This window comes from Protopterus annectens, chromosome 6.part0, assembly GCF_019279795.1.
Source record: "Protopterus annectens isolate FY-2018-M chromosome 6.part0, PAN1.0, whole genome shotgun sequence".
NCBI lineage: Eukaryota > Metazoa > Chordata > Ceratodontiformes > Protopteridae > Protopterus > Protopterus annectens.
In genome coordinates this window covers 28,013,932-28,029,437 of record NC_056737.1, presented here as the reverse complement: position 1 = coordinate 28,029,437, position 15,506 = coordinate 28,013,932, and the positions used below count along the sequence as shown (strand labels likewise).

Below are 15,506 nucleotides of genomic sequence, written 5' to 3'. Positions count from 1 at the left end.
TCATCAGATGTAACAACAAACCCATAAATTGAAGCAGCTTTTATACCCTCCCTTTAACATTTAATTGAATAATTTATTAACATCTCTAATTCCATTCAACATCCACCATAAAATGTCATAAATATCAACTAAATAACATACCAAAGTAATTGTACACAAGTAGACAAATATATAAACAATACATTTTTAAAAATACATTAAAAAAAAAAAACAAATGAGACACTTCATAGTAAATTAATCAAAATCCATGTCAATAAGTGGACCCTTTTAAAAAAAAATACTTATAATAAAAATGCATTACATCTCAGAAAAAAAAACTAGTAATCCACTTGAACGTGTTTACAATTTGGCAGCCCTCATTCTCAAAATAGGGGCAATAGAAATGTGTTCATTAAGCCCAGGGAATTTATTGACTTCTAAAAATAATTGGCAGTATACCTCTCTGACTTCTGTCCTATTCTCCCACGGGCCTCCCCTGGAATCCTGATGTACCATTTCAATTACAAAAAAGCCCCACTTGGCATTAGGACATGTTAAACTGTATTTGTATAATGCATTATTACCATCCTTTGTTCTAATGGCATTTAAATGTTAATATATTTTTATTATTATTCTTGCACATTACTATTTCAATTGCAGTTGATTTCACATTGTTTTAAATGCAAAATTATTTTAGCAAGCATCTACTTTTTATATTATAAGTATTTTTTTTAAAAGACAGAGAGGGGCAAGTCTAATGGGTGCACCATAGGGGCAGAGCAGTCTGCAGAACCAAGGGTATGCAAGTTCTTTCTCCTACAAATCCTTCAGGCACTCCTGAAAACTTGCTTGTCCGCTGCCCTCTGTAGGTAGTTTGGGGACTCTTCTCTGTACCTTCAAAATTAGATATTCATCACACGAGTTTTCGGTGAAGAGAATCAAATACAGAGGTTCATTATCCCCTTTCATTCTGATCTCACACCATCTTTCAAGACTGTTCCAGATGTACCACCTGGTCAAAAAAAGAGCTACGGTGGATGAAGTTTATTAGCAGCTACAGAAGCGATATCCAAGCGGTCCTACTGGGCCAGTAAAAGATATGGAGTCTACTCAAGATTCTTTTTAGCTCACAAGTAAAATAAGGACCTCAGGCCCATACTGGACTTAAATCGCCTGAGTACCCATGTAGTAAAGACATAGATGTCCTTCAAGGATGCATCTGCAGTCATAACAAATGGGTTGTCCTGTCGTCAGGCAGCCCTTCGGTCGGCCGGATTCCAAAGTCTGGGTCCGGCTTCGGCTGATGTCGCACTTCACCCGACGTCATCTCTGCTGGTCTTCGGGTATAAAGGCATCAGCCGGCGCCATTTTCCCAGTCTTTCTTGCGCGTGGCCCGAAGCAGAAGCTGTTCGCAAGTGCCGGTCGGTCAGATCCAGAGATTACTACTACCGAATACTACTTGAAGACTTCTAAAGCTAAGTACCCCGTTGGGGACTCTTTCTTGCCTCAGCCGATGTCAGAAAAAGTAAATAACTGTTTAACTTGTGGGAAACAAATACCTCATAAAGATTTCCACTCTTACTGCCTGCCTTGTTTAGGCCTAGACCACGACGTAGCAGCCTGTTTAGCCTGTGCTTCCTTCAACCGACGAACACTTAGGCGTCGGTCGGAGTTTGCTGAACAGTTTTTTGGCTCAGATTTTGCGTACATTATGCCGTCGGATCCTCCGACTACCCAAATTGTTAAACGCAAAGAAAAAGACCGACACTCGCGGTACACGGTTTCAGCCGAAACCACGGTTAAGCAAGCCGCGAGTGTGTCTGTTTCGGCCGAAACCGAGAAAACGGGTCAATCTTCAGCCGAATCCATGACTACTACTGAGGCTACTGCTACCTTAGTTGAATCGGCCTCTGAAGTTTTGCCTACTACTGTGGTTCCTAGTGATTTATCAGACACCATCCCTTTGGATGTCTCTACCCCAGCACGTGGTGCTGCTAGGCCTCCTGCAGCCATGTCTATAAAGGCCTTTGCCAGGGCTAAAGCAGCCAAAACTGTTAAATCAGTGCCTGTTAAGACCCCCTCACATAGGCCCACATCTAGTTCACAAATGCTTACTCTGGCAGAGGATTTAATCTCCTTAATTACGGGATCCCAATCTCACCCAGACAGGGCCTCTCAGCCTCCAGAAAAGAGACCTAGAGCAGAGCCCCCCGAGCCAGTGTCCTCTGATGATTCTTCGGATGACTCAGACATTACAGATCAGCCAGAGGCTCCTTTTTCTACTTATGGAGATTCCGATGCTGAAGAATCCATTCCATCTGCCTCTCCACCAGAGGATTTTTCCTTTGGGGAAACCTTACTTGCCATGAGAGAACAATTCCAATGGCAGGGACAAGATTTCTCAGATTCAAGAAAAAGGCTTAGGACCTTTCTACACTTACCACAACATAGGCCCTTAGCTATACCTCCAGTTCTGCCTGTTGTGGATGATGCATTTAATGATGTTTGCACTGCTCCTGATACTTTACCTCCAGCCCCTGCCAAACCAGATAGATTTTACAGGGTGCCAGATACTCATCACCACCTATACAAGGCCCCACTTGCAGATCCTGAGACTATATCCCAGGGGCCTAAGGCAGTAGCTTCGACCTCAGCAAAAAACCCTATCCCTTCTGAAAGGGAATCCAGGTCCTTAGAGAGATGGGGGAAAAATGTTTACACCTCTGCTACTCTCTCAACTAGAGCTTTAAACGGTCAGTTTCACATGATCCAATACCAAGAGTTTATGCTTGATCAGTTAACTAAGAAGCTGTCCTCTGATGACTCCTTAGATAAGAAATATGTTTTAGAAATGGTGAATAACATTCAGCAGGTTAGTAACCATTCTTTAAAATGTGGCTATGATGTACTGGAGGCTTCATTTAGATCAGCCATGACTGGCACAGTGATAAGAAGGCATGCATGGTTGAAAGAACAGGTCTTGCCGGATCATGTTAAAGCAAAGCTGTTAGATGCTCCTATGGATAAGGCCAGTCTATTTGGTACCCCTGCTCAGCAAGTAATGAAGAAAATGGAAGAGAAGGCAAAATCTGTACAAACAGTTAAGGATTTCTTACAGGTTCAGCCCCCAAGGTTTAGCAGGAACTGGCCTGCCAAAAATTGGTCCTTTCCAGACTCCTCAAAATCTCAGAGGCAGGAATAGACGCTCTAGAGGCAGAAATCAATCCAGAGGAGGTGCCTATAGAGGACGCCAGTGGCAAGGCAATAACCAGCGAGGCACAGACACAACCACTGCAACAGGACAATCACAGTGACTTGGCTCTGACACCGCCTACCAGGGAACAAATAGCAGCACCTTTAGGCGGAAAGTTAGCCTTATTTTCGAAAAATTGGCACCATATCACAAAAGACAAGTGGATTTTGCAAAACCATAGACCAAGGCTACAGGTTCCACTTCCACACCTTACCAGTAAAAAGAGGAATGCCAAACCTACCTCCAAATCAAAAGACAGAAGCTCTAAAGCAGATAGCTCAGTTAACAAAGATGAGAGCTGTGGAAAGAGTACCAATAACACAACAGGGCAAAGGATTCTACTCCAGACTCTTCCTAGTACCAAGAAAAGAGAAAAGTTGGAGACCTATTCTCGACCTGTCCGTCTTAAACACATACATCATTGTCCCAAAATTCCAAATGCTGACCCTACAGCAACTTCTTCCCATGCTGGGCAAGGAGTGTTGGCTGGTAACTCTAGATCTCAAGGAGGCATACCTGCACGTCCCCATACGACCAAATTGCAGAAGATACCTCAGATTTCTTGCAGGATCAGAGCATTATCAATTCTCAGCATTGCCCTTTGGCTTATCTACTGCCCAGAGTATTCACAAAATGCCTGGCATCAGTAATCGCTCATTGCAGGCTACAGGGAATCCAAATTTATCCATACCTGGACGACTGCCTGTTACAAGCGGACAACAAAAGCAAGCTGACAACAGATTTACAGAGAGTCATTTGCTTACTACAAGCCCTGGGATACACAGTCAATTTAAAAAAGTCAAGACTGATACCATCCCAGACAAGAACATTCTTGGGTGCGGAATTGGACACAGTAAAACAGATGGCATTCCTAACTGCAGAAAAACAAGAAAAACTCCCTCTTTACTTCTTGGCATTAACAAAGCAGAACAAACTAACAGCAAGAAAAGTACTGCAGGCCTTGGGCTTCATGGCATCATGCATAATCCTGGTCCCCCATGCCAGACTGCATATGAGAAAGCTACAGTGGTACCTAAAGAATTTATGGTCTCAACACAGGCACAGCTTAGAAACCGAAATCCCACTAATCCCATGCCTGAAACAAGAGTTCCTGTGGTGGGCTCAAGCATGCCAGTCAAACCCAGGCTTGCCCTTCCACAACTTTCAAGCAAACCAAACCATCACAACAGACGCCTCAGACCTAGGCTGGGGGGCGCACATGTTGGACAAGTGCATACAAGGATTGTGGACTCCAGACCAGATGCACCTGCACATAAACCAAAAAGAAATGCTGGCAGTAAAACTAGCAATCCAGAAATTCAGACCATTCCTCAAAGAAGGCCATTTAATGATAAGGACAGACAACACCACAGTCATGTGGTACATCAACAAACAGGGAGGCACTCATTCATACCCCCTATGCAGAATGACTCTGGACCTTTGGAATATGGCTCTGAGCTACAACTTCCAGTTACAGGCAATATTTGTGCGGAAAAGAAAACACCCTAGCAGACATGTTAAGCAGAACCACCTCGGATGCTCACGAATGGATGCTACACCCGGACATCTTCAAGGCCATCACAAAGAAATGGGGAATGCCACAAATAGACCTATTCGCATCCCCACTCAATCACCAGCTCAAAAAATTCTGCACAAGGACATACCACCCACTTGCATGGAAGGTGGAGACTCTATCCTTCAGTTGGAAAGGCCTGACAGCATATGCATTTCCACCTCTTCCTTTGATGCACAAGGTACTACTGAAGATCAAAGAGGAACGTCCAAGGATAATTCTGATAGCGCCGAATTGGCCAAGACAACACTGGTATCCTTTGCTGAGGAGCATGTCTCAGGGGAGAATGTGGTCAATACCCCTGATGCCTTTGATGTTAACTCAGAACAACTACAACATCATGCACCCAAACCTAAAAACCTTGCAACTGGCTGCCTGGAACATCACATAACAGCAACTAACCCAGACTTATCCCAAAGGGTTAAAGACATTATCCTTGAAGCCCGCAGACCTTCAACAAGAAGGAACTATGCAGGGAAATGGAAAAGGTTTGTCATTTGGAGTACTGAAAGAGGAAAAGATGTGTCGAACATAGATATTGCTAACATCCTGGAGTACTTGGCAGAGCTTCTACATACGGGCCTGTCCTATTCCTCCATCAAGATACATGCATCAGCTATTTCCGCAGAATACAGCTTCGATCCACCTGTCTTTTCGCATCCTCTACTCAGGCAATTCCTCAGAGGGATCAAGAATGTAAAACCTCCTAGGAAAACCACCATTACCAGCATGGGACTTGAACTTTGTGCTAGAAAAATTGACACTCCCTCCATTTGAACCAGCAGCAACAGCAGATCTTCAACACCTATCATGGAAAACTGCTTTCCTACTGGCAATTACTTCAGCAAGGAGGGTTTCGGAACTACAGGCCTTAATGGCAGTATAACCCTTCCTAATCTTCCATCAAGATAGTGTCCATGAGCACTAATCCTACATTTATGCCTAAGGTGGTATCCAGAGTGTCTTTAAACCAGGCAATCTACCTACCTACCTTCTTTCCCAATCCACAGAACAGGGGGGAAAGGCTGCTGCATACCTTGGATGTACATAGACAGTTACGCTACTACCTGGACAGAACCAAAGGTAACAGAAAAACTGACCAGCTTTTAGTAGCCTATGCAACAGGAAGGGAAGGAAAAGCAATTTCCAAACAGACAATCTCCAAATGGATAGGAAATTGCATAAGATTCTGTTACTCCTACCATGGAAAACCAGTTCCACAGAACATAAGACCTCATTCTACAAGGGCTACAGCCACTACCACAGCTTTCTTACGAGGAGTGGCAACCAAGGACATTATTGAGGCTACTTGGACCTCCGTGCATACATTTGCCAAGCATTATAATTTACCCCTATACTCTAGATCCCGAGCAGGGTTTGCCACTGCTGTATTGCAAGGGATCCTAACTACACCATAATTCTTCTTCCTCCTCCCCTAGTTTGGCTATGGTATTCTACCCATTTGTTATGACTGCAGATGCATCCTTGAAGGACATAGTACAGTTTTGTACCTACCATAAATGTAGATGTCCGAACAGGATAGCATCTGCAGTCAGGATTACCCACCCTCCTTCCCCTCTGTGGTACTCCTAGGGTATTTACCCTCCTAATAGCTAGCTGGGGGGGGGGGGGAGTCTCTTATGGTGTATTTGTTTGTATATATGTACATACATGCTTATTTTTTGTGTTTGCCTTCTACTATTTTGGAAACATTGGCATTTATCCAAAATTTAGCTTTCCAAGAGGGCAACTGGCATCTGGGGCAAGAAACACTGAGAAAAATGGCGTCGGCTGATGCCTTTATACCCGAAGACCAGCAGAGATGACGTCGGGTGAGGTGCGACATCAGCCGAAGCCAGACCCAGACTTTGGAATCCGGCCGACCGAAGGGCTGCCTGACGACAGGACAACCAATTTGTTATGACTGCAGATGCTATCCTGTTGGGACATCTACATTTATGGTAGGTACAAAACTGTACTTTCCGCATAGTCAGTGTGCATATCGTTCTTCCACTTCTAAGGAAGAGAGACTGGATGGATCTGTTTGCTAGATATTCAAGATGCCTACTTAGACATAAAAATGGCAAGGCAGTCCAAAAGGTACCTTTGCTTCTGACTTGGGAGCCATTCTTCATCAGTTCAGAACATTGCCTTTTGTCTCACCACAGGTGCATGCTTCTGCAGCGCTAATGTTAAAAAGTCTTACTCTGGCTGATATGCTGAAGTGTATCCTGGTTAATTGTGAAAGTATAAAGAATATTTTAGCATCAGTTTTTCCTTGAGACATATGTTTTATGTAGTTAAGCTTCTGATGTCTTTGTCAGTCTTTATTTTATCCTTGACCAGATAGGTTCAGTTCCGATATCTGAACCGACTCTGCCGTTATTTCAGCTCACCCCAGCCAAAAACTCTCAAGCTTCACCTCTACCGAGAATTCATGTTGCCTCAGATTTTGTTTGCCGCTTTGCAGAATAGTCGCGTTTAGCTACTGCTCTCCAGCTTTAGTGGTTTAGGTAAATTTTTTGACCTTTTTCTCAGTTTCTTCTTTAACTTGTCTTCTTATACTTGGTGTATTCTGTACAGTATCATCATTGATGCATTTTTCCCATGTACTTTAGTGTATTTTCCATTATCACTGTTGATAGTTACTTCTTTCCTGTCTCTCTCTCAGCTTTGTCCCCTTCCCCTGTACACGCTTGTGTACTTTTCTGCCTATCATTGCTGATGGTCCTTTTTCTGTCATTAAAAAAGTGTGTGTGTGTGTGTGTGTGTGTGTGTGTGTGTGTGTGTGTGTGTATATATATATATATATATATATATGTACACATACATACATATGTGCATGTGTGTGTATACATATCTGAAGAAGTTGGGGAATTACACTGACGAAAACGTTGTACCAGCAATTTTGACATTAATAAAATCATTTTGGTTGTGGTTGCGGTCTCTCCTATATCTGATTTTGGTTCTTTGTTGTGGATTCTATCAGTAGAGCCTCCGGTTGATGTCCTTCATGGATGCATCTGCAGTCATAACAACTGGGTTGTCCTGTCGTTAGGCAGCCCTTCAGTCGGCCGGATTCCAAAGTCCGGGTCCGGCTTCGGCTGATGTCGCACTTCACCCGACGTCATCTCTGTTGGTCTTCGGGTATAAAGGCATCAGCCGGCGCCATTTTCCTCAGTCTTTCTTGCCGTGTGGCGCCCGAAGCAGAAGCTGTTCGCAAGTGCCGGTCGGTCGGATCCAGAGATTACTTCTACCGAATACTACTTCGAAGACTTCTAAAGCTAAGTACCCCGTTGGGGACTCTTTCTTGCCTCAGCCGATGTCAGAAAAAGTTAATAATTGTTTAACCTGTGGGAAACAAATACCTCATAAAGATTTCCACTCTCATTGTCTGCCTTGTTTAGGCCCCCCTACAACCAGGCCCTCTTCTAGTTCTCAAATGCTTACTTTGGCAGAAGATTTAATTTCATTAATTAGAGGATCTCAATCTCACCCAGACAGGGCCTCTCAGCCCCCAGAGAAGAGACCTAGGGCAGAGCCCCCTGAGCCAGTGTCCTCTGATGATTCTGCTGATGAATCAGACATAACTGACCAGCCAGAGGCTCCTTTCTCCAATTTTGAAGATTCTGATGCTGAAGAATCCATTCCAGCTGCTTCCCCACCAGAAGAATTCTCCTTTGGGGAAACCTTACATGCCATGCGAGAGCAGTTCCAATGGCAGCAACAGGATTTTTCAGACTCCAGAAAAAGACTTAGGACCTTTCTGCACCTTCCACATCACAGGCCCTTAGCTATACCTCCTGTTCTCTCTGTGGTGGATGATGCTTTCAATGATGTCTGCTCCGCTCCAGATTCTTTACCCCAGCCCCTGCCAAACCAGACAGATTTTACAGGGTGCCAGATACTCATCACCACCTTTACAAGGCCCCACTTGCAGACCCCGAAACTATATCCCAGGGTCCCAAGGCTGTGGCCGACCATAGCTAAAACCCTATTCCTTCTGAAAGGGAAGCAAGGTCATTAGACAGATGGGGTAAAAAGGTCTACACTTCAGCTACTCTCTCAGCTAGAGCTTTAAACTGTCAGTTTCACATGATACAATACCAAGAGTTTATGCTTGATCAGTTAACTAAAAAGCTAACCACTGATGAATCTCTTGATAAGAAATATGTATTAGAAATGGTAAATAACATACAACAGGTTAGTAACCATTCCTTAAAATGTGGCTATGATGCACTGGAGGCTTCATTTAGATCAGCCATGACTGGCACAGTGATAAGAAGGCATGCATGGCTAAAGGAGCAAGCTTTACCGGATCATGTTAAAGCTAAGTTGCTAGATGCTCCTATGGATAAGACAAGTTTGTTTGGTACACCTGCCCAGCAGGTTATGAAGAAAATGGAAGAAAAGGCAAAATCTGTTCAAACGGTTAAAGATTTCTTGCAGGTTCAACCCCCAAGGTTTAGCAGGAACTGGCCTGCCAAAATTGGTCCTTTCCTGACTCCACAAGATCTCAAAGGGGCAGGAATAGACGTTCCAGAGGCAGAAACCAATCCAGAGGAGGTGCCTACAGAGGACGACAGTGGCAAGGTAACAACAGAGGCACAGACACAACCACTGCCACTACATCAACACAACCACAGTGACTTAACCCTAAATCCGCCTACCAGGGAACAAATAGCAGCTCCTCTAGGCGGAAAGTTAACCTTATTTTCAAAGAACTGGCACTACATAACAAAAGACAAGTGGATTTTACAAACCATAGATCAAGGTTACCGGTTCCACTTCCACACTTTACCAGTCAAAAGAGGAATGCCAAATCTACCTCCAAATCAAAAAACAGAGGCTCTACATCAGATAATGGAGTTAGCAAACATGAGAGCTGTGGAAAGAGTGCCAACAGCAGAGCAAGGAAAGGGGTTCTACTCCAGACTATTCCTAGTACCAAGAAAGGAAAAAAGTTGGAGACCAATTCTCGACCTGTCCACCTTAAATACATACATCATTGTCCCAAAATTCAAAATGCTGACCCTACAGCAACTTCTTCCCATGCTGGGCAAGGAGTGTTGGCTGGTAACTCTAGATCTCAAGGAGGCATACCTGCACGTCCCCATTCAACCAATCTGCAGAAGATACCTCAGATTTCTTGCAGGATCAGAGCACTATCAATTCTCAGCATTGCCCTTTGGCTTATCTACTGCGCCCAGAGTATTCACAAAATGCCTGGCATCAGTAATCGCCATTGCAGACTACAGGAATTCAAATTTACCCATACCTGGACGACTGCCTGCTACAAGGGGACAACAAAAGCAAGCTGACAACAGATTTACAAAGGGTCATTTACTTGCTACAAGCACTGGGATACACAGTCAATTTACAAAAGTCAAGGCTGATACCATCCCAAACAAGGACATTCTTGGGCGTGGAATTGGACACAGTAAAACAAATGGCATTCCTAACTACAGAAAAACAAAAAGAACTCCCTCTTTACTTCTTGGCACTAACAAAACTGAACAAGTTAACAGCAAGAAAAGTACTGCAGGCCTTGGGCTTCATGGCATCATGCATAATCTTGGTCCCATTTGCCAGACTACATATGAGAAAACTACAGTGGTTCCTAAAGAACTTATGGTCCCAACACAGACACAGCCTAGAAACAGAAATCCCACTAATTCCATGCTTAAAACAGGAGTTCCTATGGTGGGCTCAGGCATGCCAGTCAAACCCAGGCTTACCCTTTCGCAGATGTCAAGCAAGCCAGACCATCACAACAGACGCTTCAGACCTAGGATGGGGGGCCCACATGCTGGACAAATGCGTGCAAGGATTGTGGACACAGGATCAACTTCACCTGCACATCAACCTAAAAGAAATGCTGGCAGTAAAACTGGCAATCCAAAAGTTCAGACCATTTCTCAGAGGGCCAGTTGATAAGGACAGACAACACCACAGTCATGTGGTACATCAACAAACAGGGAGGCACTCATTCATACCGCCTATGCAGAATGACTTTGGAGCTGTGGACCCTGGCACTCAGCTACAACATCCAGTTACAGGCAATATTTGTACCGGAAAAGAAAATACTCTAGCAGACATATTAAGCAGAACCACATCGGATGCCCACGAATGGAAGCTGCACCCGGACATCTTCAAGACCATCTCAAAGAAATGGGGAATGCCTCAGATAGATCTATTTGCATCACCTCTCAATCACCAGCTCAAAAAATTCTGCACAAGGACATTCCACCAACTAGCATGGAAAGTGGATTCGCTCTCCTTCAGCTGGAAAGGCCTAACAGCATATGCATTCCCACCTCTTCCCTTGATACACAAAGTACTACTAAAAATCAAGGAAGAACGTCCAAGGATAATCCTGATAGCTCCAAACTGGCCAAGACAACACTTGTACCCACTGCTGAGGAGCATGTCTCGGAACAATATGTGGCCAATACCCCTGATGCCTTTGATGTTAACTCAGAACAACTACAGCATCATACATCCAAACCTAAAAACGTTGCAACTGACTGCATGGAACATCACATAGCAGCAGCTAATCCAGAACTTTCCCAAAGAGTTAGACATTATTCTTGAAGCACGCAGACCTTCAACAAGAAGGAACTATGCTGGAAAATGGAAAAGGTTTGTCATTTGGAGTACTGAAAGAGGAAAAGATGTGTCAAACATAGATATGCCTAACATTCTGGAGTATCTGGCCGAACTTCTTCATTCAGGCCTGTCCTACTCCTCTATCAAGATACATGCATCAGCTATTTCAGCAGAATACAGCTTTTATCCACCTGTTTTTTCGCACCCTTTGCTCAGGCAGTTCCTCAGAGGAATCAAGAATGTAAAACCTCCAAGGAAACCACCATTACCAGCTTGGGACTTAAACTTTGTGCTAGAAAAGTTGACACTATCACCCTTTGAACCAGCAGCAACAGCAGACCTACAACACCTGTCATGGAAAACTGCTTTCCTACTGGCAATTACTTCAGCAAGGAGGGTTTCAGAACTACAGGCCTTAATGGCAGTGCAACCCTTCCTAATCTTCCACCAAGATAGAGTGTCCATGAGGACTAATCCTACATTTATGCCTAAGGTGGTATCCAGAGTGTCTTTAAACCAGGCAATCCACCTACCTACCTTCTTTCCCAACCCACAAAACAGAGGGAAAGAATACTGCATACCTTGGATGTACATAGACAGCTACGCTACTACTTGGACAGAACAAAAAGTAGCAGAAAGACTGACCAGCTTTTGTAGCCTATGCAACAGGAAGGGAAGGAAAAGCTATTTCAAACAGACAATCTCCAAATGGATAGGAAATTGCATACGATTCTGTTACTCCTTCCATGGAAAACCAATTCCACAGAACATAAGACCTCATTCTACAAGGGCAACAGCCACTACCACAGCCTTCTTACGAGGAGTGGCAACCAAAGACATTATTGAGGCGGCTACTTGGACCTCCGTGCATACATTTGCCAAGCATTATAATTTGCCTCTATATTCCAGATCCCGAGCAGGGTTTGCCACTGCTGTACTGCAAGGGATCCTAAACACACCATAATCTACTTTTATCCTCCTCCGCTAGTTGGCTATGGTATTCTACCCAGTTGTTATGACTGCAGATGCATCCATGAAGGACATAGTACAGTTTTGTACCTACCATAAATGTAGATGTCCGAACTGGATAGCATCTGCAGTCAGGATTACCCTCCCTCCTTCCCCTCTGTGGTACTCCTAGGGTGTTTACCCTCCTAATAGCTAGCTGGTGGGGGGGAGTCTTTTATGGTGTATTTGTTTGTATATATGTACATACATGCTTATTTTTGTGTTTACCTCTATCTTTTTTGGAAACATTGGCATCTATCCAAATTTTAGCCTTCAAGAGGGCTACTGGCATCTGGGGCAAGAAACACTGAGGAAAATGGTGTCGGCTGATGCCTTTATACCCGAAGACCAACAGAGATGACGTCGGGTGAAGTGCGACATCAGCCGAAGCCGGACCCGGACTTTGGAATCCGGCCGACTGAAGGGCTGCCTGACGACAGGACAACCCAGTTGTTATGACTGCAGATGCTATCCAGTTCGGACATCTACATTTATGGTAGGTACAAAACTGTACTTTTTTCTTTGTTATTATGGAGTCTCGTATGGGAGAGACCAAATCCACACAGTCTTCAGACCATCCTTCGGGGTCTGAAGTGGGTGAATTTCGAAAATTAGCTGGTCAGCTCACCCAACTTATAGAACTTTTGACGCCTTTGAATCAAGGGCTTTTATCTTTTGTGACTGGTAAAGGAACATCGTCCAAGACAAATTTTGGTATGGGTCAAGGTCCACCTCCTGCCTTAGACGACAATGGGTATCACCCAAGGTTCTGGTTCTGGCGTTTCAAGCACCTCTGCTAACATTCAGCAAACTCCGAATGTCTTAAGCTCTCAAAGTTTGGTTACAGAAAATGGATCTACGAGGGGAGATATTGCAGGGGGAATATACCTTCTACTTTTCAGGAGTGGTTACGGTCTAAACCTATGATAAGTTGTCAATCTCGCCTTCATTCTTGCTGGATGGGTTCGGAGCCGATCCTCGGCTCCGACTCTGCCACTTACTAAAGCTCGAGAGCTAATTTTACCAGCTCGAGGCAACCCTATATCCCATAATGCAATGCGAAGACTACCCCGATCTCGTTTGCCGCTTTTGCTTGCGAGGTGCCTTTTTTTACCAGCTCCAGGTAAGTTTCTTCAAATTCAGATTTTTAGTCTCATCCCTTTAGTTTTAGACACCTTTGTTGTTGTGTAAACTTTTAACTGTTAATTTAACCCTATTCCCGTTAGTGCTCCCTATTTTCCTAGTTATTTACCCATTCCCTAACTTAGGCCTTAAGCCTCCCCCTTTCCTAATTTTTTCTGTCAGGGATTCTGTGTGGTGTTTGAGTGTGTTTGTATCCCTGTTTAAATTTTTTTCATTATTGGATTGGGTGTTTATTGTGTGTGTGTCTGTGTTTCTTTTTGTGACTTAGTGTTTCCTCGACACAGCTATGTCGAGGGACACAAAGGTCTCAGGCTTCAAGAAGTGTGACTTGTGCTGTCAGAAGATGTCTCTGACAGACGGTCACACTTGTGTTTACTGCCTGGGACCTCTGCACCTGCAGGCCTCTTGTGCTATCTGTCATGCCTTCAGCCCAAGAGTCCTGCAGGAGCGCAGAAATAAATTAATATTGAGGGGCTTGTTAAAGCCTGAGAGCTCCCTGACTAAGTCAGCTCCGGGGAAGCCCTCAAAACCAGTTAAGCCTTTGGCTTCAAGTTCTAAGCCATCGGCTACTGGTTCTCCTTCAGTGTCGAGATCGGCTGCGGCTGGAGCAGATCCTCCTATATTAGAAGTTACAGTATTGGCTCCATCCGGCACCGATGCTAAATCTGGGCACTCAGTGTCGGCTCCGGCTGGAGCCGACGTATCCTCGGCTCCTTCGGCTCCACCTATCTCAAAAAAGAGATCACGATCCCCTTCGTTGGAATAGATACTTTCGGCTCCGAGATCACCCCTGCTCTCAGAGTGGAGCCATCGGAGCTGTTCTTCTCGGTCGTCCAGGCTGTCCGATCACGACCTTGAGAGTGGTGAGTAGACTATTAAAGTCTCAGGCATTGGCCCAAATGCTCCATAGCCCATCTAAACAGACGGTAGCTATCACACATCCACCTAACATTCCTCCTTCGACTCTCTTACAGAGCTCGGAGCCGGAGCTCCTTGGAGCCGTGACTGTTGTGACTTCGGAGCCGATACCACCCCCCCCCCCCTTTCGGCTCTGTCGTCCTCTGCTCTGATTTCCTCCTTGAGGCCTTCATTGGAGGGATCCGGGCGTCTGGTCTCTCTCGGCTCCGAGGGGGCGAGTGGCATCGGACCCTTGTCCGACCCCGTTCTCCCTCTCGGAGCTTCGGCGCTGGTGAGCTCAGCCCCGACATCGGCCTCAGAGCCGTCCCTGTCAGTGCGGCCTGGAGTTCCTAGCTCTTCGGAGCGGGAGCCTTCTGGCCTCGCTGACGGGGGAGCCTTCGAGGTGATGAGTGTACTAGCCCCTGGGCATAGTCAACGGTCAGTTCCATCAGCTCCTCCCACTACAGTGCCTCCTGATGTCTCTTCCCACTATCTTGCTCCCGGACCCAGAGATCCAATGCCTCAGGTTTCCCCATTGGGAATATCTTACTCTTCCGAGGCTTCTCCTGACCCGTCAGGTGAACCTCCGCGTAAGAGGACATGTAAGAGGAAACATCTAGACTCCCCCGAGTCTATTACATCCGATACTGACTTGGATGAGTCGGAGGGATCCCCAAGGTCCCCCTCTGAGGATGTCTCTTTCTCAGACATCCTTGAACTCCTTAAGCAGAGAGGGAACTGGCCTTCCCTTAATCCTTCCGAGGACGAGTCAGTATACCTGGAGGCGTTCGGGTCTCGACCCTCCACCTCCTGGCTGTCTCCGCCTTTCGACCCTCTTATGGACGTGGTGGCTCGGAAGGCGTGGATGGCCCCGGATTCGGTGGAACCCATTCCTCAGAGGCCTTCTAAAATCATTACGGCCCCACCCGATAGGAAATTTTTGACAAAAGGTGTCACGGTTGATGCCATGGTGGTGGCTGCAGCCACCAAGAAGGAACTAGCTGATCCTTCAATACCTGTCCATCCTCCTAACAAGGATTCTAG

General features: G+C 45.2%; 1 protein-coding gene across 5 annotated transcripts in view; it reads left to right on the top strand.

Annotated features, from left to right (window-relative positions):
• The window catches only part of HECTD1 (HECT domain E3 ubiquitin protein ligase 1), a 4,301,832-nt gene that overhangs the window by 569 nt on the left and 4,285,757 nt on the right, over window positions 1-15,506 (top strand). The gene's annotated exons all lie outside the window — the stretch shown is intronic.